Raw genomic sequence first — 25,585 nt, forward strand, 5'->3', positions numbered from 1 at the left:
AAGAATTTTAGATTTTTGTTTGAAAATTCTACCTTTCTAGTATAATATATAGATAGAAAATATAGATGAAAAATGACTAGGGATGTAACATTTAATTTTAAAAAATTGGGTTGTAACTTGTAACCAAGTTATGTGGGGACATATAAAACGCCCAATGATATGATAAATAGGAGACAAATGCCCATTAAACTTATCGCATTACCTTCGAACCCTCGGATCCAGACAAAAGTATCCAAAGTTTACTTGTCTCTTTGCTTGTTCATCTTATTGTAGGGTCTGCAGATTATTCAAAGGGTTAAAATAATCAAAATTGGATAAAATAATCGTATGATTAATAATTCGAAAATAAACCATCACAGCATAAAAGTTTTATAAAAACATGTAATGTACGGAAGAAGACCGGTCGACATGTGATAATCCCGTGAAGGGCATGCTCTTTGCCTCGTCTAAGGTGGACAATGGACTTTAAATACATTCTTGTTAGATAAGCTTATTAAAATTTATCATGGAATAATTCTGACGCAACGAGTTGTTGGGAGTCTAATTATTTGGTGATACATGTTCCTACGTCAATCATTATTATTTCAATTTAATTACATTTTAATTAGACAAATCAAACTAGCTGGGGCCTTGTGACGTTTAAAAACGAGTTCACATACAAACTAACCGGTCGAATCATCTCAAAATGGATCAGGTTTGATAAAAACGAGTTCACATACAAACTAACTAAGCGAAGAGGAAGATCAACAAAAATATTCAAAATTTTTTTTTTATTTTTTTTATTTATTTTTACTATTAAAAATCAATAAAGTAAGAAAATTATTTTATTGAAATATTTAGGAAATCATTTATGTTGTTTAATTATTATAAAACATACTAGAATCAAGCCCAATTATACATATCAAAATCGTTAGAATTTTTGAAAATAAAAAGTCATATACTTATGGTAAAATATAATAAAAATCATTTGTAACATAAAAGTTTTAATACTGAAAAATAAATGATTTTGATTTTACTTTTAATTAAATTTTGTAATAGAAAAAATAACTATTACAAGATTCAGTGCACTAATATATATACAATATATTGTTATAATGATTATATTATAATCATTATAACAATATATTATAATCATTATAATGATTTGTGGAAAAAAAATATATATCGTTCTAATGATTGTAAATATTTCTTTAATTAAAACACAATAAATGATTAAATAAAACAATTTTATTATTTTTCTAATATTAAAATAAATAAAAAATATTTTGTTGGTCAACATCGGTCAACGCCAGTCAATACTAGTCAACGCTATCGAATGATATACTAGAATTTGTGATGTTGAGTACATTTCATCATATAGTTGGTATATTTGACCATGCAATACATATATTTCGTATAGTTAAATATATATTTTTAAACTTGAAATGCATAGTCATGTATTGTGTTATATTTCGTATAGCTGATAATTTTTTTATTTTTAAAAAGAAACTATATTATTATCTAACTAAACAAAACTAATTTCCATATGGTGACAGCATTTGCGTTTCTAGAATCAACAGTAAACTAAAGTGAAAGAATCGAACTTTGGAAATTATAAAGAATCTAAAGAACAAATCGATGGAGAATAAGAATTTGAATAATAAAGTTGAGAGCAAATAAGTCAATGTGTGAGGAAGATTTGGAGAATTAAATTAGAGAAGAGGATTATGCAAAAGATGAAGTTAGTGTGGAAATTCGAGAGGTCATTCCCTCTTTATATATGATCAAATGTCAATCAATAATATAATGTACTCAACCACCATCTAGTGGTATCGTTGTAATACTTTAGGATTGAACTCTCAGTGATCAAACCATATGAAATTATAAAGATTAGATATAGCTAAGACAATGGAAAGTTTGTCAATGAAAGTAACTAACAAACTGATCAAAGCAAGTTGTTTAAATCAATGGAAAAACATATTGGGCTCAGGGAATCATCAGAAAATATGAAAACAAATTTGGAAAATTAGATAGGGATGCATTAAATAGAGAAAATAGGCTTTGCTAAGAACACAAGATTTATAAAGTATAACTCACTTTATTAGCTTAAGAAAATCTCTCAAAACTTAAGCTCTCAATCTCTCTTTCTCACACAAAACCCATAAGCTATGTCACATCTCAACATAGTCTTATATATAACTTTGCTAATCCTAATCCTAATAGAACTCACACATACTTAGATAACGATCCTAAGTATAGTTTGATCCTTATCTCAATGTAAACACAATTATAACAGGACTAGGACTAACTTCCATTTTAAGCTTCCCTCAAGCTTACTCCAACATACTCCTCTTTAAGCTTGAAGCTTTGTTTCGACAAGTCTTGAACTCCCAAGAGATCTCTCATTACCTTGAACTTGTTTTTGTCTAAAGCTTTTGTAAGTATGTCTGCTCTCTGCTCATTTCCCGATACATGCTCAACCATAATCTGACCACTCTCAACCCGTTCTCTGATGAAGTGATAGCGCCTATGTATGTGCTGCTTACTTCTCCCATGGAAGACAGGGTTCTTCGTGAGAGCAATCGCCGATTGATTATCAATCCGAATAGTAACCTTCTCTTCTGCAGCTCCGGTGATCTCGACAAACAAATCCTGCAACCAAACCGCTTGCTTTGCAGCTTCAGTCCCGACCATAAACTCTGCTTCGCAAGAGGATAAAGTCACCACATCTTGTTTCTGTGAGCACCATGTGATCGGACTCTCACCAAGATAAAATATGTGCCCTGAAGTACTCCTTCCATCATCCGGATCGACATTATGACTGCTATCGCTGTAGCCTATTAGCCTCAGTACATTTGATCTACCATAAGACAGTCCGAAATGAGTGGTTCCTCTTAAGTATCTTAAGCAATGCTTCATTGCTACACCATGTGATTGCCTTGGACTCTGCATATATCTACTCAATATCCCCACACAATACGATAGATCCGGCCTAGTATGGAGCCGGTAGCGTAGAGACCCCACATTCTTCCTATACAAAGTTGCATCAATCTCCTCTTCATTCTCAGCTTTAGACAATTTTAACTCTGTCTCCATCAGAATAAGAACCGAATTGCAGTTTGACATCCCTGCTTCTTCGAGAATCTTGTGAGCATATCGAGCCTGACTTAGTGTGATCCCATCTTGGTGTTGACATACCTGCATTCCAAGGTAATATGATAATTTCCCAAGATTACTCATCTTAAAGTTAGCAGCCATCTCCTCCTTAAATCTGTTAATTACAGTTAAGCTTGTCCCTGTGACAAACAAGTCATCAATATAGACACCTATAATCAAGAGATCTTTACCAGCATCCTTTCGATACACAGAAGGTTCTTTTGAAAACTTCACGAACCCTAACTCTTCCAAAATATGATTCAGCTTATTATTCCAAGCTCTAGGTGTCTGTCTTAAGCCATATAAGGCTCTGTTAAGCTTGTAGACTTTTCCTTCACTCCCTTTTCTCTCAAATCCTTCAGGTTGACTAACATAAACAGTCTCCTTGAGTTCTCCATGAAGAAAGGCTGTCTTTACATCATGATGGTGAATTTCCCATCCATGTGAGGCTGCAAGATCAATTAGGAGTCTTATAGTCTCAATACTAGCAACTGGTGCAAAAACTTCCTCAAAATCCACTCCATATTTTTGCACATATCCTTTTGCTACTAGCCTAGCCTTGTATTTGTTGATACTTCCATCTGAATTCCTCTTTAGCTTGAATACGCACTTTAAACCAGTTGGTTTTGCTCCAATGGGTAAGTCAACAAGATCCCACGTTCTTAGCTTCTCTATTGATCCTATTTCATCCTCACAAGCTCTTATCCACTCCTTAGACTTCCTTGCTTCATAGAAACTTGTAGGCTCATTATTTAGACATAAAAGCATTAACTCACCTTCTTCTTCGGTAAGTAAGACATAATCCTCAAGATGTATCAGTTTAACTCTCACCCCCGCTGTGACCTTCGTAACTCCGGCTCGTTAGAAGCTGTGTTAGAAACTGCAGGTTGACCTGCAGTCGGACCTGCAAGTTGTATCAACTCGTGGTTAACCATTCGTCCATGTGTATCTGAAATGTCATCAGGTTCTGTTTCACTCAAACTTCCTTCTTCTCCTTGATTCTGATCCTTCTCATTAGCTTCTTCATTCTCCAGCAGACCATGATTACCATAACCATGAAAATTAACCTTAAAACTCTCATCACTTCCTTCTGTAGAGCTTTCTCGAGACCAGTGCCATCCTTTCGTTTCATCAAACACAACATCACGACTGACAATAATTTTCCTTGACTGCGGATCCAACAATCGATACGCCTTAGACCCAGGTTCTGTTCCCAAGTGAACAAGAATACGAGTTCTATCATCTAACTTCTTTGGATTAGGCTTCTCTACCTTTGCATAGCCAATGCAACCGAAAATCCTAATATGATGAACTGTAGGCTTTTTATCTCGAAAACACTCATATGGAGTCTTTTCCTTTAACGCTCTAGTTGCTATTCTGTTGATAAGATATGTAGAATGCCTAATAGCTTCTCCCCAAAGATAGTTTGGCATATGCATATGTTTCAGGATACTTCTAGCTATTCCCAACAGAGTTCTATTTCGCCTTTCAACAACACCATTCTGTTGTGGTGTATATGGAGCTGTCAAGTGCCGTTTTATGCCAGATGCTTCACAAAAGGAGTTAAACTCTTGAGATACAAACTCTCCACCTCTATCTGTTCTGAAGATTTGTATTGTTTCCCCAACTTCTTTCTCCACTAAAGCTTTAAACTTCTGAAATTTCTGAAAAGATTCTCCTTTCTCCTTAAGAAGCATAGTCCACATATATCTCGAGAAGTCATCAATGATCACGAAAATGTACCTATTTCCAGCTGATGTGCTTGGTGTTATCAGTCCACACAGGTCACCATGTAAAAGTTCTAACCTCCTGGTTGCTCGAAAGGTAGATTCCTGAGGTAACTCTTGCCTAGTCTGCTTTCCAAGCAAACATGAGCTACAAACTTCTTTTTTTACTGAGAATTTTGGTGCTCCTAGAACCAATTCTTTACCTAGCATCGATCCTAAAGTTGCATAATTTACATGCCCCATCCTCGCATGCCATTTACCAGACTCACTTACCTCTGTAAGGTATAGGCAAACATTATCTCGCAACCCCATCTGAACTTTGTATAGGCGATTTTTAGACTTCTCTGTTTTGACAAGAAGATTTCCATCTTGATCTCTCATTGTCAAATGCTTACCTCTCAAGCGTATATCACATCCCGACTCTGTAGCTTGACCAAGACTAATTATATTGCTTCTCAAATCAGGAATAAAATAAACATCAGTCATCTCCCTTTGCTTCCCATTCTGATCTATGAAAGCAATTGTTCCTTTTCCCATTATATCGACTATTGAGTCGTTTCCAAAACGTACCTTTCTAGTAACAGACAGATCAAGCTTGTCAAAATACCTTCTATCTCCGATCATATGGTTGTTGGCACCGTTATCAAGGTACCAAGTGCTATCTCTATCTATACTAGTCTCAAATTTCTTTGGCACAACTCGTTTCTCATTCCAAAACACGACCTCGTGCATTAGGAGTTCGTCTGCATCCTCCGTATCCTTGTTATCAGCTTCTTGTGCATCTTGTAACTTGAGAAGTCGATCTGGACATTGTGAAGCAAAATGTCTGTTTTGATCACACCTAAAACAAGTAACTTGGGACATGTCTCTTCCTCCAAAACGTCCTCTTCCTTGACCTCTGTAACCATATCTACCTCCACGATCTCTTCCTCTGTAACCTCCAAAGTCTCCACTGTATTCCTTGTATTGTTGTGTTGCTTGTTGGTTCCCCTGTGGATTCGTATTCACATACATCAGCTTGTTCTGTTCCTCCGGAGCTTCTTCTTCACCACTGATTCGTTCTTCATAAGTTTTTAGGCGGCCAACGATATCTTCAAAGCTTACAGTGTTTAAATCCAGGACTTGTTCTAGAGAAGCAACTATATGAATAAATTTCCTGCGAGGACTTCTTTACAATCTTTGGTTCTTCTATATTTGTTCCTAGTGCAGCTGATTTCAATCCAATTTCAGCTAGTTTACCAACAAAGTCATCAATTCTCTCAGATTCATGCATCTTCAATCGATCAAACTCAGCCATTAGAGTTTGCAGCCTTGCTTCTCTAACACGTTCTGCTCCAACGTTTCTAGCTCGGATTGTTTCCCACACTTTCTTCGCTGTACCGAGTTCTCCAACTTGTAGAGTTAGGCTCTCAGGTATCGATTGAAACAACAAGGCCATAGCTACATTTTTTTTATCCTCGTTGACTTGGTCAGTTTCTGCTTCTATAACATCCCAAACCTTATGAACTTTGAGTGCGATCTTCATCTTCATCGCCTATACAGTATAGTTGTTTGTGTTGAGCATATGACAAACAATAGAGGAAGAGCCTCCTCCTCCTTCTTTAGGTTGTGGTGGTGATGGTACCGCAAGTTCGGACATGATTTCTACGATGATTGAGCAAAGCTCTGATACCAAATATAGAAAATAGGCTTTGCTAAGAACACAAGATTTATAAAGTATAACTCAATTTATTAGTTTAAGAAAATTTCTCAAAACTTAAGCTCTCAATCTCTCTTTCTCACACAAAACCTATAAGCTATATCACATATCAACACAGTCTTATATATAACTTTGCTAATCCTAATCCTAATAGAACTCATACATACTTAGATAACGATCCTAAGTATAGTTTGATCCTTATCTCAATGTAAACACAATTATAATAGGACTAGGACTAACTTCCATTTTAAGCTTCCCTCAAGCTTACTCCAACATTAAACACCATTCTCAAACTGAAATCACAGTTGTAAAGCTAACCTACTCTTTTAGTGTTAACTATCTAAGTAATGAATTTGCTAGATCCTAAACTCTCGTTTAAATCTAGCAAACCAAGCAAGCATTAACAAATTTAAGTTTGATTTGTTCACAAAGTGCTTTAACTTCAGCTCTCGTTTGCTAAAGATCAATTTGCTCACTTATGTTCTTTTCATGCAACTTAATAACACTTTTGGTTCTCTGATGAATTTAACCTAAGATCTTACTCCAAGTGATCAATCTAGCTTAAAAATTTAGAACAACAATAGATGAAGAACAATAAGATCAATCCAATCTAACAACCTAGCATCAATTAATCATAGAAACCTTGTGAAACCCTAAACCTAATTTATAAACTACTCATTTATGGAAAAACAGAAACAACAAATCAATTTTGAAGAAAACATAATTGAATTGTAAAAGAATAGATTAAAAGAGTTCAAAATTCTTCTCCATCAAGATCAAGAGTAGTAATAAATCTCCCCAAGATTTCAAATGTTCAAAAGCTGCGTAGAATTTAACTTTATATCATTTTTATATTTCAGTTGATTTATTTTCACTTTTCATTGAATATCCATGACTCAAATTAAACATAATCATCAAGCAATCAAACTAATAACGAGATATCAAAGTGTGTTCACACTACAAGAAAACACGCTCACTGCGACGGAAATATGCCCTCGCAAATTTGCTATGGATTTGCAGGTCATTTGCTACGAAAACGAGGACCCTTGCAAATCCCTCGCAAATTTGCGACGGATTGTTCCCACGCAAAATTGTGAGGTACTTGTGACTGATTTGCGAGGGAGGAAAAATACTTCGCAAATCTATCGCAGATTTGCGACGCATTAGTGAGTAGTATTATCCGTATCAAATTTGCAAGGAAGCGGCAAGGGATTTGTGAGATCATTAGGGGTTTAGGGTTTAGGGTTTGAGTTAAGGTTTAAATCCGAAGTGAAGTTCCCAGTAAACATCTAGAGACAAAAAAACTTTTGAGATTTTGACATGTTCAAAGAAACTTTGACGTGAAAACACGGAAGTGATTTACTTTCATCATGATCATGAGACCAAGTGTTAAATTTTTTTTTATCAACAATTGCAATTTAGAATCCATACTCCAGTAATCACCAACTATACAAATAATGAACTTTCCAAAACATAGGAAAAATATGAAATTAATAGAGATTGTATCACTAAGAAAATAAATTTGATGCAAAAGAATATATACATTTGCGAGGGATATGCGACGAATTTCTTACAGAGCCTCGCATATCACTCGAAATTTGCAAGAGATGTGTGATTGACCCTAGGTGATCTTTCGCTAGCTCCTCACGGTTCCCTCGCAATTTAATCGTTTACAGGTAAATTAAAGAAGAGCATTACTAACCAACATCAAGAGAACTAGTTGATTGAGTTTAAATAGATCATTTTTTATTTCTTAGCTTTTGATTGAGTACATTTTAATGAGGATAATTTTTGTATAGAAAATGAATTTGATTAAAAGCATACTGGTGCGAGGGATTTGCAACTGATTTCTTATTGAGCCTTGCAGATCCATCGCAAATTTGTGAGGGATGTGCGATTACTCCACGCTAATCCCTCACAACATTGGTGTATTTTAATTGGATAACCCCAATCAAACAATAGTGGATAACACAAACCAATTCCAATCACAAATAAATGAATATCATAATACCAACAAAAATCCAAAGCATAAAACAAAGTCATATAACCAGCAACCTAATGTTCGTTCTAGAACATCATAATTTCACTCTAGCATCCTATCAGTGACACAAAGAAATCAACTGAGCCTATAGAACATCCTCCTCTTCATAGCCTTGATCCCACGGTCACACTTTGTCTTTACCTGCGCCACAACACAAAAGAGAGGCGTAAGTATTACTAGAAATACTTAGTGAAGCAATATTTCCATCTACTGGGCTATACACACAAGCAATAAGATCTCTCATGCCACAATCAAAAAACAATAAAACAAACAGGGCAATACACAAAGGAATCACAAGATCAGCCGCTTCTGAAGGTTGGTATCGACTTACACCCGCCTGGTGTCAAGCGATACTGACACATAGTGAAGGTTGTGTCGACCAACACACACCTAGTGTTGATTAAGTCAGCTCGACATTTCCCAAAATCCCTAGTTGCATTGACTGACACCTCCACATGGAGTCGATCGATGCTCATAGGTTTCTCGCACCATCCTCGCATTGGTGTCGACCGACACACTCCTTGTGTCAATCGACACTCATGCCAAGCATCACTTCTTCTCGATCAGAAACTCCGAATATCGCCTCCAAACTTCTCCATATCATCCCACACAATCTCAGGAACGAATCCAAGCCTCAGGAGCCACGAAAAACACATAGAACTCAAAGGAAAGCAATCACATAACTCACAAAATCTCAGAAACAGAGATCTTAGCTTAGATAAGCCCTGGTCATGCACTCACCTTAGCCACAACAGAGAGATCTCACCAACAAAGACGAAAAACACACCACCACAAGCTTCTCCCACATTCTCAGCCTTAGAACTCCAAACTCCAAGCCAAAAACTCACAAGAATAGGGACAAACATTTCAGGAAAACTTCTGGGAACTGACTTTGGGAATCGCTCTCTCACTTTTTCCACACAAAGGAGGCAACAAAAATAGGTTTTCTCAACCCAAAAACATCGATCTCACTCCTTAAATACGATCCCCAAACATAACCAACTCAAACCAAAAATCCTGAAATCAAAACTAACACCTGACTACACACTGTGTCGATCGACACCATAAGCTATGTCGATCGACACCCCTACCAAAAATCCAATTTTTGGTTCGCGGGTGTTACAATCAAGTATCTCTCGTACAACAAACACTATGGCCTGCACATCCTCCAACTAATCCATGAAGACTCTATCTGGCCAATAACCCACATCTCTCATATTATACGCTCTCAACTCATGCATCTCGCCCGCACTCTGGTATTAAACCTCGAGTCTTTCCGGCTCGCTGTCAGGCCTTATCTATGGTATCAAGGAAGTCTAATCTTGCTCTCCCGCTATCACCCTACAGCGCACCTTTGGATCGTCACCCGAAGTCGATATACCAATTCTACCCTCAGGCCACAAAGTCCTTCGAGATAACGATACATAGGAACATAACCATCCCCTCATGAGTTATTCGAGATCTCATTTCTCTAGAGCAATAATTCTAAGCTTGACCGAGTACCACAGTGGCCAGAACTACCTCTATGGCTCTCGTAGGAACATCGTAATGTCATACGTCTAACACTCGCCACAAAGACATCACAAAGACCCTAAACACGTCACAAAGACCACAAAAACGTCCCATAGGACCGCCACCAAGGCCACAAAATATCCAAAAAGCACCACGACAAAGGCCACAACGTCACCGGGACCGCCACCATGATATCTGGTGTCACTAAGACCACCATCAAGGCATCCAACGTCACCAAGACCACTACCCCTAACAGGCGTAACCAAGAACTTTGTCACCAAGACCACCGTTAGGGTACAAAACATCGCTAAGAACACAACCACTAACAAGCATCACCAAGATCTCTGTCACCAAGAACTCTGTCACCAAGAACTGGTTTTTTTGGTTTACGGATGTGTGTCGATCGACACAGAAGGTGCATCAATCGACACAACCTAATTCTTGGTTCGATCGTTTTCTCTTTAATCGTCGGATTTGAACGGTTTGGGTTTCTAAGCTGGAAGTCGAGTTGAGGGTTGGTGTTTGGGATTGTATGCTTTGATTGATTATGTGCGTTAATCAATTCTGTGTGGCATGGGGTCCATGAACATCCTCTTCGACCCTTCAGTGGGATTACGCTGTATGTGTTTTTTGGTGTATGGTTTGGATTGTTTGCGTAGCCTTATGTTCATGATAGTGCAGATGGTAAGATATGATGTTGTTGCTGGTTGTGAACGGTCGTGGTTAGGGGCAGAGGCCCAACGGTTAGTCATACCGTAGATCAATGTATGACCATAGAGGTCGCCGACGAGTCGCAGGCTTTCTAGGAAGGGTCCATGAGAGTGGATGGTGGAGTTGCTGATAAGACAATACGTGCCGAGGGAGTCGGTGTAGGCGGTGTCGGTGCCGAGTTGACCTGTGATGATACTGGTCTAGGTGCGGGAGTCCCAATAGGTGGAGCCTATGGTGGAGGTGTTGACCTGGCGGTCTTGTTGACACAACTGTTGGAGCGGTTGCCGGGAGTTGTACTGGCACAAGCTCCGGTGGTGCCGCATATTGTGGCCGAGGTGCAACAGCCAGTGGCTGTGGGTGTAGTAGCTCATTTCCATTACATGACCATGCTGAGGGAGATGGGTAGGATCGGTACATAGCGGTTCTTGGGTGGTACCGAACGTACTTCTGTAGATGTGTGGAGGACGAGAGTGGAACGTAACTTCCAGTCTCTCAGATGTCCTCAGGAGTTTTGGGTGGACAAAGGGGGGTGCAGAGAGAGGACTTGGGTTGACTTTGTGGAGGAGTTCAACCGCAAGTACTTTCCACATGAGGCAATAGACCGGTTAGAGGTTCAATTTCTGCAGTTATCTCAAGGGGCTCGGACTGTGCGGGAGTTAGACATGGAGTTCACTCGGCTTCTGAAGTATGGGGCAGGGAGATGGAGTCCGAGGAGGCACAGGTCTAGAGGTTCATGAGGGCCCTTCGGGATGACTTATGGGTCCACAACAGAAGGCAAAGATATGCTTCAAGAGTAGAGCTGGTTGCGACCGCAACTGTGATAGAGGAGGATATCCAGGCACAGGTAGTGACGGTGAGTCTATCAGTCCAACCTAGGAAGGCCCAACATCCTGGAGATTCTGGCAAGGGCGACTAGCCTGAGCATGAACCAAGAGGAAGTGGGAGGCTACACAAAGGCTTAGTGTTGTCGGGTGCAGTAGCATGGACCACAAGGTTGATAGCTGTCCCCTGAGGAGTGCTATGACGGCAGTGCAGTCAGCGGTTCGTGTCTGCTATCACTGTGAAGAGCCTGAGCACATTAAGCACAAGTGTCCCAAGTTGTAGCAAATGGCGGTGGCAGCGATGCAACATGGAATGCAGCCCGGAGTGAAGCTGGTGGCGCGACTCGAGCAGGCGCCGAGTGTGTACACGACCGCAGAGATCAGTGGCACCAGTGCTAGGACGATCACAAGTATAATTTCTGAGACTCAGACTTTGTGAATTCCAGTAGTTAATCTTTTATTAATATCTGTGATAAATGTTAGGGTTCTTAGCACATGAGGTTTGTGTAAAGACCTTATTAGTGGGAGGGTTTAGTTCCCACGTCGTGTTTGATTCTGGAGCAACCCATAACTTCATTACTCCGGAGTGTGCAGAGAGCGCCAATATTAGAGGAGATCCCACAGAGCCAGTGGGAATTGTCAGATTTGTGGGAGGCAAATTTCTAAGAGTTCTTGGACAGACGAGGGGAGGTTATATTCAGATCGCAGGGGAGTCGTGGCCAGCGGGTTTTCTTATCAGCCCCGTGGAGTTGTATGATATTGTCCTAGGGATGGATTGGTTGCATCGTCACATGGTTTATCTTGATTGTCATCAAGGTAGAGTGGAGTTTGAGCATCTAGAAGGGAGGTTGGTATTTGAGGGAGTGAGAATGACTTCGGGGAGTCTCGTAATCTCGGCCATGCAGACCGGAAAGATGATCGAGAAGGGACGTGAGGCTTACCTAGTTACAATATCGATGCAGGAGTCAGTGGGATAGTTTACAGTTGGTGGTATCAGGGTTGTAGAGGAGTTTGAGGATGTGTTCCAGTTGTTGCAGGGATTACCACCATCTCGGTCTGATCCTTTCACGATTAAGCTGGAACCGGGGACGACGTTGTTATCCAAGGCGCCTTACAGAATGACACCAGCAGAGATGACAGAGGTGAAGAAGAAGCTGGAGGATCTTTTGGGCAAGGGATGCGTCCGTCCTAGCATGTCACCTTGGGGAGCGTCAATGTTGTTCATTAAGAAGAAGGACGGGAGTTTTTGTTTGTGCATCGATTATCGGGGTGTGAACCAGGTCACTGTGAAGAACAAGTACTCTCTTCCCAGGATCGATGAGTTGTTGGATCAACTGAGAGGTGCTACTTGGTTCCCAGAGCAAGGTGAGCCGTATTTGGTTTATATTGATGGATCCAGAGTTGGATTGGGGTGTGTGTTGATGCAGCATGAGAAGGTTATTGTCTACGCTTTGCGACAGTTGCGGAAGCATGAGGACAATTATCCTACCCATGCTTCCGGCGTAGAAGCTCATTCTGAACTTTGGAGATTGCTGCTCTAGTTTTCACCCTGAAGATTTGGAGATCTTATCTTTATGGCGCGAAGGTACAAGTATTTACAGATCATAAGAGTTTGAAGTATATATTCACTCAGCCTGAGCTGAATTTGAGGTAGAAGCGATCGATGGAGCTGGTGGCGGATTATGATCTAGAGATAGCCTACCACCCTAGTAAGACTAACTTGGTTGCAGATGCCATGAATCGGAAGCGGGCGGCTTTGGATCAGGAATAGGACATGGAGACTTTGGTAGGAGAGATTAGTGCATTGAAGTTGTGTGCTATCCCTCATGAGCCGTTGGGTTTGGAGGCTGCTGATCGAGCAGACCTTCTGAGCATAGTGCGGTTAGCACAAGAGAAGGATGTAGGGCTGGTGAATGCCTCTAGAGATATTGATTCGGAGTATCATGTCTCTACCAATGTTACTATCTTTTGCATGGTCGGATCTGTGTGCCCAAAGATGAGAAGTTGAGACATGAGATCCTGAGGGAAGCTCATGAAAGCATGTTCTCTATTTATCCAGTAGCGAGTGAGATGTATTGTAACCTCAAAAACCTAATAAGTTCCAAAAATGTACTAAGTCTCCAACAAACCCTTTTTTTTAACGGTTTACATTCACTTTTTGTATTTTTTTTATAGAACTTATGAATAATATCATCATAGATTTTCTTTTTTTATAGAAAATGAATGATAATGTTATACAATTTCAAAAATTCTTTTACCTAATCTCACAAGATAAAGTGTATCACTTAAAAATTTAACCTATAAATTTAAGTTGAGTTTAGTAATCTTTTATTTATTTTAAAGTGAAAATTCATAATAAATAAAATATGTAGTAATGTTTTCAGGTTTTAAATTTTATAAATACAATTACATAAATTATATTGTGCTTTTAAAATTTACTTCCATTTAAAACTCTCTAAAATGTTTAATAGTTTAAGGTATGATCATTTTTTTTCTTTTAAAAGTTAAATTATATTGTTTTTATAAACACACTAAGTCTTCATCGAGTTTCATGTGCTCAGAAACCTTGTTATGGGAAAAACACTTCTTCATTATGAAGTTCCAATCGTCTGTGTTTTGACCTTCATAAGCCGGTGGTTCCCAATACCTTCCAGGTGAACCCAGACTTCTCCCAAAGTTTGCATCTGAAAGTTCGACTCGTTAAATAAAACAGATCTGTATGATGATTCTATCGCTTGTATCGGAACCAGAACTGGGGGCAAGGGTAGGAGTCCGTCTGCACGCGCCTTGACCGGCGCCTACAGTTTGACATAGACATCTGACTAAATACTGTCTTGGTTCTGAGACGAGGAGTTCTGACTTACTGTCGCAACCGGTGGCGTTGGAGGTTCTACAGCCTTGGTGTAGAGGATCTTTTCGAAGAACTGCTGCAACTTGATATCCAGGGTTTCTACCAGTTTGTCAATCCTGGTGTTGGTCTCGGTCAGCGTCTCGACCACCTTGTTCAACCTTGCATCGAGCTAAACAGTAGTAGGAACAGACTGAGCAGCTTGAGTCGTATGTGGAACCATGGCAACATTTCAGCTCTCAATGAAAGCACCAATTGATAAAGACCGAAAGGAGCTTATCAAGGAATGTAACAGAATGGTAAAAGAAATCAGAAGAAAATGAGAAAAGGAAGAATAAATTTGGATAAGAGAAGAGAAATAACTTTTTAGAGAGAATTAGGAAATTTGATTCAATAATTCGATAACAAACCCTAAAATAGGACAGATCCCCAAATATTGCTGTTCCATCAAAGAACTACATGCACTCCAACAATCCTAACGATAAACAATATAACCATGATAATAAACGACACAACATTTTAAGAAATTACAACAAGCTTATTAATAATATATATAAGATGAAAGACTTTGGCTTGTAAAGAGTCTTCTCTTTCATGCCCATGGACCTTCTCTAGCCACTTTTAGACGTCACCTTCCTTTGTCCTCCACGAGTCCGCGTCTTCCTCTCGACACAAGCTAACAACATATCAAGCTTATCAGAATCAGGTACAAGAAGAAGAGAGTTAGAAGAAGAAGTTGCAAAAGGAAAAAAAGAAGAAGAAGAATCGCTGAGTACATGAAGAGTTAAAGGGGAAGAGAAAGTGTTACATTTTGTACTGTCGAAGAAAGAAATCGGCCAACTGGGCCAGAAGTCAAAGACCAACTAATTGGGTTATGTTGATTAAGGCTTACAAAAGTCTCTAAGTGAACTAATGTTGTGTACTGTTTAATAGGTTTAAATTCAAACACTATAAATATGTTGTTGTAATGATGTTATCAATGAAGTAGAATGAGAGGTTAATCAAGTAGCAGACCAAAATCCTTCATGGTATCAGAGCTCCAAGGTCTTCGTGGCCCGGAAGTTTGAAGAATCGGCACAAGAAACAAAAAGAAGTCAAAGGCACAAGTTGGGTACAATAGAAGAAAACGAAGAAAGCAAAAATCAGGTACAAATTTGAGATAAAAACTTGTTGTTGGGTAAAAAGATGCAGAATCAACAAATAAGTTTGGTGTTTGTCGGGAAGAAATTTAACTTATGGGTTATAAAGATGAGAGTTCTACTTAGGTCTAGAGGGTTGTGGAAAGTAGTAAGTGAAGGAATCCAAGATGAGCAGAAAAAGAATACAAATTTGGAGGAATTAAAAGAGAAAGATCAGGCAGCCTTATAGTCACTGTTTAGTGCTGCCTCTCAAGAAATTCTTAGTAATTATTTATCTGATAATACTAAGAACTCAGAGGATGTGTGGGACGTGTTAAAGTTGAGGTTCCAAGAAGACTCAAATGGCTCCATGATGCAAGCTCCAAAGAAAAATAATCAACAAGAATGGCTGGTCACGAGTGATGAAGACATTTGGTTGGTTGATAGTGGAGTAACTAGCCACATGGCTAGAAATGAAAGCTGGTTCTCACAATTGAACACATGTATCAAAACAAGCCTCAAGTTAAGTGATGGTGAAGTTGTGCAGACCAAAGAAAAAGGAACAGTGACAATGATGATAGAGACGTGAAAAAAGAACCATAAGGGATGTTCTGTTTGTTCCTAGTCTGAAGTACAACTATCTAAGTGTTCTTAAATTAACGATTAATGGCTATGGGATTATGTTCAACATATCAGGGTGCAAAATCAAGGATCAAGCAGGGAAAAAATAGCTAAAGCATTCATGATAGATGAAGGGTATCTGTCAAGTTTCAAAGGATGAAAAGTAAAAAAAACAAGAAGAGACATCACAAGAGAAGATAGAATCTGTAAAGTTGCAAGATAATAGCAAAGAACAATCACTAAGATGTGTAACTGAGGGAGTGTAGGACATCATGGAATTCAAGGAGGAGATAAACAGAAGGTACAAACATGCATTGAAACAAAAAGGCAAAAAAGTCATGAACAACTCACCAAAACAGATCCAAGAGGGAGAATCATGCAACAAAAAAAAAAGAAGCATCAATTTTTGATGGTAGAGTGCGTGAAACCAAAGTTTCAGGATCAACAAGGATTTAATCCAACAGAGGACGATGAATTTGAAGTCGAGAAAATGAGAAATGTTGTCACTATAATGAGAGAAACTGAGTTTGTTAATCGAAAAGTTGATGAGACAAGTCATGAAACTGAGATGCACAAGGTAATGATTAAAGAAAACATAGGAAGAGAAAAGAAATCTTACCTCAGAGGGAACATAAGCTGGTTAGAAAATCAGGTGGCAGAGACGTTAAAAAGGTGCATGAGAAAAACCGAAAACAAATGGGGGAAAGGCCTATAAGACAGTGAGCGCAAAACTAGAATGCACCAATATTTGTCAAGTTCAAGTAATAACAAACAAGATAAGATTCTCAGAGAACGAGCATCAAATTGAAAAGATGAAGGCAGGGTTACTTTTGAAGTGAATGGACAACAAAGATTTTAACAAGAGGGAGCTTCAAGACTTGCACTACAGAGGAAGTTCACCTCGTAAGACAATGAGTGGAAAAGAGATTCAAGGATCAGCTGAAATCAAACAACCCGATAATGAAGCCGACAAAAGAGAGTACAAGTTCCGAGGGAGTGAACAAAATAAGCAGTAAAAGTTTGATGGCAGTAGACAATGGAGGGTCTACCGCAAAACATGAGCATAAACATATTGAGAAAGGAGGGGTAGATTTACCTTTGAAACGAGAGAGAAAAGGGACTTTAGTAAGAGGGAGTTTGAAGCCCTTTGATTCAACCAAATGCTCACCTCACAAGACAATTCAGAGAGAAGAGGTTCAGAGGTTGAGTGAAATAAAACAAAGTGAAGTCGATAAAAATATAAGAAACCAAGAGAGAAATAACAAAGAAGAACCTGGAGTGTTGGAGAAAAAAAAGTAAGAAGGAGATCAGAGACATAAATTGATATGATTCTCCCAAGGAATCGACACCTTTGAGTTGGTAGATAGAGACACCTTGATTCTAAAGACAATGAAGCCTCAAGAATAAGGATGGTGGAACGAATAGTCGCACAAGAGTTGCAGAAAGTCTCTTGATAAACCGGTTTGATCTTTCAGTCTCACACCACAAAGATCGGATCTCTCAGCCTCGCACCAAGAAGATCGGTTTTGACTGTTGGAATCACACCAAGTAGTCGATTTTGATTGTTGGAATCACACCAAGTAGTCGATTTTGATTGTTGGAATCACACCAAGTAGTCGATTTTGATTGTTGGAATCACACCAAGTAGTCGATTTTGATTGTTGGAATCACACCAAGTAGTCGATTTTGATTGTTGGAATCACACCAAGTAGTCGATTTTGATTGTTGGAATCACACCAAGTAGTCGATTTTGATTGTTGGAATCACACCAAGTAGTCGATTTTGATTGTTGGAATCACACCAAGTAGTCGATTTTGATTGTTGGAATCACACCAAGCAATCAGTTTTGTTCACAAAGAACAGAAGAGACTTACTTTAAACAAGAAAAGGTTTTATAAAAAAGTTGGTTGTTTATTTCATTGCTATTACATGAGTTTATATAGGAAAAAAAACTTGGTAACAAAACCAAGTATAATTATTATTGAAACTAGAAGACAACAAAGATATAGGTGAATGAAAACCCAATTCTTAGGGGGTGTTATTCAACCTTGTATTTTAATGGAGTTGGGGGTATTTCAAAATCCAGTGTTATTCAATTAGGTATTTTAAAAGATACAATAAAATCTGCTGTTATTGGATTAAACATTTGTTGGATGATTTTAAAGCACTTGAAAATTGTTGTTATTCTCTTTCCAATCCATTTTGTTTTACTTTAGATTTTAATACATTTTACATCTAAAACACAAACAAACGCAATTCTAACAATTTTTGAAGTATTTCATCTCTCAGATGGGGGAAAAGGTCTAAAGCCAACCACATCTGATCTATTGGGTGGACCACCGGACTGAGGAGGAATCCCTGGCGGCGGAGCAGATGCGAATGGAGAGGAGGCAGGTCTATCGGGAAAATTTAGATAGCCCTTATTCTTCGTACTCATTATTGATTACAACTTAGCACCACCTAGTTATAGCCAAAGAGGACCAGATCAAATTCAATTCCATATTCTCTCCGATGAGTACCTAAGAATCAGATTCGTTCACGGAAGCTTCGTATCATCTGGAATATAACAAGTGTACTTCTCTAACAAAGTGCCGACCTCGACCTTGGACAGTTCTACCTATTTAAATTCGGTAGAGCTTCTCTAACAAAGGTTTTCAATCCTTCTCAAGCAAGACGATCTAACCAGTCCCTCTTCAGGTAAGTGAGAATTCTCTCCCTTAATCTAAAAAAAAAATCTGAAAGATCTGGATCAATTTACCATTAAATATGAGCTTTAAAAAAAATCTACATTAAGATCAATATATGATAATCAGAGCAAAGACGACGAAGACTACCTCAAGTTGAAGAAACTGCGCAGCAACGAAACTGACCCTAAGAAGATTTTGACACGGAAATGGAGAACCACCAAGCGCTGCGAAGTGACGAAATCTTGTTTAATTTGGTTAGATGTAACATAAAATTTAATAATTTAGTTATTTTAATTTGGTTTTAGTTCACAACATAATTTATGTATAAGTTATACTCTTTTTATTTACCTTCAAAAATTAAAAAAGTCCACTAGTAATGACTTTCAAAACCATCATGATGACATCCAAATCCACCTTCAATGCATTTGTAAAACTATTGGACTCTGAAATTTACTAATACTTTGAAATCCATTAAAATCTTTCCTTGAATAACACCCCCTTACTGTTTCCTTTCCCAAGGTGAAGAGAATCACTCTATTTTTGTCACTCCTCTTTGACCACAAAATAAAGTCATTATTTTGGGCTTTCTTGGACTTGAATTAGGCTCAAAGTAGGCTGAATTTGATAGATATCATCCCCAATATAATTTCTCATGCTCTCTTTGGCCATAAGCTCCTGAATTAGCCCATTAAATGCATTCCTCAGCTGCTTAGCTTTCGCTCGAGTCCTTGGTCTTTTAGGTACAAGTAATGGTTCCTCAGCTACAAGCTCCTCGGGTTCAAGCTCAGATACATATTCCTTAGGTTCAAGCTCAGCTACAAGCTCCTCCACCTTAGCTCCATCCATGATCACATCATAAATGATGTAAAAGATCATCTACATGACGAAGAGTGTTAATGTTCAGTTAAGGTCAACAAACTCGAGATAGAAGTCAAGCTGTAGAAAGGAGACAAAAATCTGGTACAATTCATGGGGGAGAAGTACATACAAGGAAGAGAAGTGGATCAAGTAAATAAAATAAAAGGAAAATGGAATAGTCGGGAGAAGAAAAGATTCAAAGGGAAAACATAAGGAATACTCGAGTTCTAAGAGAAAATGGGATGAGAGAGAAAGATATAAATAAGCTACAAGCATGCAATAAACGGAACTTCTCGTGAAGGAAAAATTGACAAGTTGGGTTATACAACAAACAGTCTCATGCAGAGGAAGAAGCATCAGGTACTAGAAAAGATTATTGAGGAAAAGGGAAAATCTGAAATTGGAATCAAACCCGAGAAAGCAATGAAACCCAAAAGGATCTGAGAAGATATGGAGCATAGGGATGATGAGGGAGATAGAAAACTCACCAGTGGAACCCGTTGAAGATTAGACTGGAGATATAGATTACGCATACCATCACCTGAAAAGAAGAAGAACCCTCAAATCACAGTCAATAGCAGAAAGAAGCAAAAGTTGTTTGAGATGATAATCAAACCGGATAAAGAGACAATCTTGACGAAACTCAAACGGTCAACAAAATTTGGAAAGATAAGGGAGCTAATGAACTCACTGTTGAGTTTTGCAGATGTTATGAATTGAATCCTTTATATGGAACAAGGGAGATACCAAAGAAGATCAAGGAGTAAAAGGGATCAAATCCCTAGATTGAAATTTGGGAGCTGTAATTTGTAAGCCACAATACCAATGCGCTTAGTCACCATGTAGGGTCCAAAGAATCTAGGGGCTAGCTTCTCGTTTCTTCATTGAGCCATAGATACTTGCCTGTAATGACACAACTTCAATTAGACCCAATCACCCACCTTAAACTCAAACTCACGCCTATGCTTGTTCGCTGCCTTCTGCATCCTTGCTTGTGCATCGTGCAGTTCTCTCAAAGCATTGTCACCAAATCATCTCTCTCCTGTAGTAAGTCCTCCACATGAGCATTGGCAGTGGGAGTAATCCCAAACCTGATCAACTTGGGAGGTTCACGACCATAAATTGCTTGATAAGGAGTCATCTGGATGGTGGAATGGTATGATGTGTTGTATGAGTACTCTGCCCACATCATCCATTGAGCTCAAGTTTTTGGTTTACTATTAACAAAACAGCAGAAATACGTTTCTAAACACCTGTTGAGCACTTCTGTTTGTCCGTCTGTCTAGGGGTGATAAGTGGTACTCTTGTGCAGCGCTGTCCCATGAGCTCTAAAATATCATCCCAAAAACTGCTAACAAGTATCTTAGCTCTATCAGAGACCACAATCTCAGGAAAGCCATGGATCCTAACAATCACCTTGATAAAAACTTTTGATACTATTCTCGTAGTGAATGGGTGCTTGAGAGCCAAAACATATCCATATTTGTTGAGCCTATCCACCACGACTAGGATTACATCAAATCCTTTGGAGATGAGTAATCCTTCAATAAAATCCAAACTCAGTCACAACTTTATGCATTCCCAATGAGTTAATGCTTCCATTTGTCCACTGCAAAAACTATGGCTAACAACTCCCACTCATAAACATTTTTCACACGCCCTTTGGTTGAAAACCCTTGACTGATGAATGTTATGGGATTTTTCCTTTGAGACAGAACTACTCCAATTCCAGAACCAGATGCATCCGTTTCAATGATAAAAGGTTCATCAAAATCGGGTAGTGACAAAGTTGGCAGCCGTGTAACGCTTTGCTTCAAGTTTTCAAATGCATAGATGGTTGCCATATTACATTCAAATTTACCTTTCTTTAAGAGCTCAGTTAACGGCTTTGCTATCTTGCCATACCCTGCCATGAACCTCCTACAATATCATGTTAGACCCAAAAACCTACATAATTCTGTGATATTACTCGGTTGAAGCCAGCTCACCATTGTTGCCACTTTTGTTGGATCTGCTGACGCTCCATGGCCCAAGTATGCAATTTTGGAGCTCCCAAAGCAACATATTTTCTCGTTGGCATAGAACTGACTGTGCAACAAGATGTTAAGAACTAATTCCAGATGTTCGATGTGGGACTCTTATGTGGGGCTGTAAACCTGATCGTCGCCAAAGAAAACAAAGATAAACTTGCGTAGATAAGATCGAAAAAGCTCATTCATTACAAAATGAAAAGTAACAGGAGCATTTGTCAGCCTGAAAGGCATGAACAAAAATTCATATTAACCTTCATGTGTTCTAAATGTCGTTTTTTCCACATCTGTCGTGTGCATACGTATCTGGTGATATCCAGACTTGAGGTCAATTTTAGAGAAGATTGTTTCTCGACTCAGCTCATCCAAGAACTCTTCAATGACTGGAATAGGATAACGATCCAGTACTGTTGCCTTGTTCAAGGCCCTGTAGTCCATGCAAAAACACCACCCTCCATAATTCTTTTTAACCAATAGAACTGGGCTGCAAAAAGGGCTGATACTAGGACGAATAATCTCAGCATCCAGCATCTCTTTTAATAGTTTGACCATATCGTTCTTCTGAGTGTAAGAGTATCGATACAGTTTGCAAGTGATGGGGGCCATACCTGGTTGAAGATTGATGGCATGTTCCCTGCTCCGTGAAGGTGGTAAGCCTTGTGGCAATTGAAAAAACCTCCTTGTAGCTTCTTATTAGTTGTTTGATATGTGGGGAAGTGGACTCTTCATTGTTGTCATGTATTTCTGTGAACAGTGCAGAGTTCCAGAAGGTAATTGGTTTCACCTTTCTTCACCATTCGTTCCATGGAATGAAGGGAGATCTGTTGATGCAATAGTGCTGGATCACCCAACAATGTAACCCACTCATCATAAACCTTGAATTTCAGCGTGTGCAGACCCCAATTTACGTGTGTATTTTCCAAAGTCTGCAACCAAGAATACCCTAATACTATATTTTTGGTTCCAAGAGAAAATAAGAAGAATTCCTGGAGTAAGTCAACTTGTTGGATGGTGAGTGTAACCCCATGTGACACCCCTGTTTGCGGAGAGGTTTAAAAGAATTGATTTGGCCACCTATGTCACCAAAATACACTTATCTTTTCGGTCAAGGATCTTGAGAGAACTCCAGAGTTAAGTGTGCTTGAGCTGGAGTAATCTTAGTATGGGTGACCTTCCGGGAAATGACTGTCGAAACTATGCGAGTGAGGACAAAACACAGGGAAAGATCATGTGATGGTTTGTAGGGACGGTAAACAAGTCTTTAAAGCCTCCCGGACGTAGCAAATTGACAGTCACTTATGGATGGACTCACGGCATAGTGAGAGGACATGAGGCTCATTTAGGAAGGTGGGCCTATGGACTGGGAATAGATAAAGGGCCCACTAAGAGGTGGCATTCGTGGAATTACACCCCACTACACTTGCCTTGGTCAGTGATAACTTGTCTATTTTCTACAGCCACGCTAAATTCATGGGTTTTTGATATGGTAAGTGAACAACATTGAGCTATCTCTGGAGAAATGAAGTTGCTGGTCGCCCCAGAGCCGATGAGAACAATCACCTCTTGATCTCCAATATGTCCTCGCATGCGCATGGATTTTGCTGTTGTTAGGCCTGACATTGATCTTAAGGAAAGATGCATCAATGTTTGAGCTTCCACCTTTGGCTCTTGTTCACCACCAGTCTCCAAATCCGTATCTTCCACCTCAAGTATCTGACTAGATTCACTACCCACTCCTAACTCCATACACTTGAGCTTTTGAGTTTTGCATATATGTCCCATATAGTATCGGTCTCCGTAAGTGTAACACGCATTGAATCGCTGCATTGGTGCTTGCCCTTCCAAGTTTCCCGTCCACCATCAAAAGACTTCCTGGCAGGAACAACCTCTGAAGTTTTGACAGGACTGTGGTTAGAGGTTCTGTGGAACGCCAGTGCAGAATTGGTTCTACCAAAGGACCGTGTAGAATAACTTGACTGATTCATTACTCGCTCATTCTCTTAGTCCTCTATAACTTGACTGATCTCAACAATTCTTGTGGTCCGAGTATGCATCACATGTTCCCGTAGACTCTGTTTCATTTCCTTCACGAACACCCCTTCCAAGAAATCATCCGAGATTTGTGGAACTTCCACAATCAAATCCTCAAACAACTCACTATACTCTTCCACTGTTCAATGTTGCTTGAGAATCATGAGCTGCCAAACCATAGATCCAATATGACTAGGGCATATCTATTATGAGAATTTATCTTAATATCATCCCAATCAAGAAACGAACCTCGAGCTTCCCTTCCCCATAACCATTTCATCGAACTACACCAAGGCTTCATCGAGTTTCATGTGCTTAGGGATCTGGTTCTGGGAAAAACATTTCTCCATCCTGAAGATCCAGTCGTCTGGGTTTTGACCTTCAAAAACCGGTGGTTCCCAATGCCTTCCATGTGGATCCAGACTTCTCCCCAAAGTTTGCATCTGAAGGTTTGACCGGTTAAATAGAACATATTCGTTTGACGATTCCATCGCTTGTATCGGAACCACAATTGGGGGTAAGGGCAGGAGTCCGTCTGCAAGTGCCTTGACCAGCGCTTGCGGTTTGACACAGACATCCAACTGACACAGCCTCGGTTTTGAGACGAGGAGTTCTGACTCACAGTCGCAGCCGGTGGTGTTGGAGGTTCTGCAGCCTTGGTGTGGAAGATTTTTCCGAAGAACTGCTACAACTTGATATCTAGGGTCTCTACCAGTTTGTTAATCCTGGTGTTGGTCTCGGTCAGCGTCTCGACCACCTGGTTCAACCTTGCATTGAGCTCAACAGTAGTAGGAATAGACTTAACAGCTTGAGTCGTATGCAGAGCCATGGCAACATTCAGCTCTCAGTAAAAGAACCAATTGATAAGGACCAAAAGGAGCTTATTAAGGAATGTAACAAAATGGGAAAAGAAATCAGAGGAACAGAGTTGAGAAAGAAAGAATAGATTTTGATAAGAGAAGAGAAAAAACTGTTTAGAGAGAATTAGGAAAGTTGATTTAATGTTTTGATAACAAACCCTAAATTGGAACATATCCCCAAATATTGTTGTTCCATCAAAGAACTACATGTACTCCAACAACCCTAATTATAAACGACACAACCATGACAATCAACGATACAACAATTTAAGAAACTACAACACGCTTATTAATAATAGATATAAGTAAGATGAAAGACTCTGGCTTGTAAAGAGTCTTCTCTTTAATGCCCATCGACCTTCTTTAGCCACTTTCAGGCGTCACCTTCCTTTGTCCTACACGAGCCCGCGTCTTCCTCTTGACACAAGCTAACAACACATCAAGTTTATCAGAATCCAGTCCAAGAAGAAGAGAGTCAGACTAAGAAGTTGCAGAAGGAAAAAAAAGAAGAAGAAGAATTGTTGAGTACATGAAGAGTCAAAGGAGAAGAGAAAGTCTTACGTTTAGTGTTGTCGAAGAAGGTAATAGGCCAACTGGACAAGAAGTGTGTCAAAGCCCAACTAATTGGGTTATGTTGATTAAGGTTTACAAAAGCCATTATGTAAGTGAACTAATGTTGTGTACTGTTTAAGTAGGTTTAAACTCAAACACTATAAATATGTTGTTGTAATTATGTTATCAATCAAGCAGAATGAGAGATTAAGCAAGTGGCTGACCAAAATCCTTCAGACTTTCCTACTATAATGGACTTTCGCTGTCTTGTGCTTTAATTCGTAATGGGCCTCAAAACCATTAAAATTTGTACAAAAAAAAAAAAAAAAAAAAA

At 39.1% G+C, this 25,585-nt stretch overlaps 1 long non-coding RNA gene across 1 annotated transcript; it reads right to left on the reverse strand.

The window, feature by feature from the left end:
* LOC109125641 lies at nucleotides 19,297-22,534 on the reverse strand. The gene is made up of 5 exons (XR_002032746.1): nucleotides 22,063-22,534; nucleotides 21,767-21,934; nucleotides 20,470-21,698; nucleotides 20,267-20,319; nucleotides 19,297-19,796 (listed from the first exon to the last, which is right to left on the reverse strand). It is a non-coding gene; the product is annotated as an uncharacterized LOC109125641 (long non-coding RNA).

This window comes from Camelina sativa, chromosome 7 (assembly GCF_000633955.1).
Source record: "Camelina sativa cultivar DH55 chromosome 7, Cs, whole genome shotgun sequence".
Classification (NCBI taxonomy): Eukaryota; Viridiplantae; Streptophyta; class Magnoliopsida; order Brassicales; family Brassicaceae; genus Camelina; species Camelina sativa.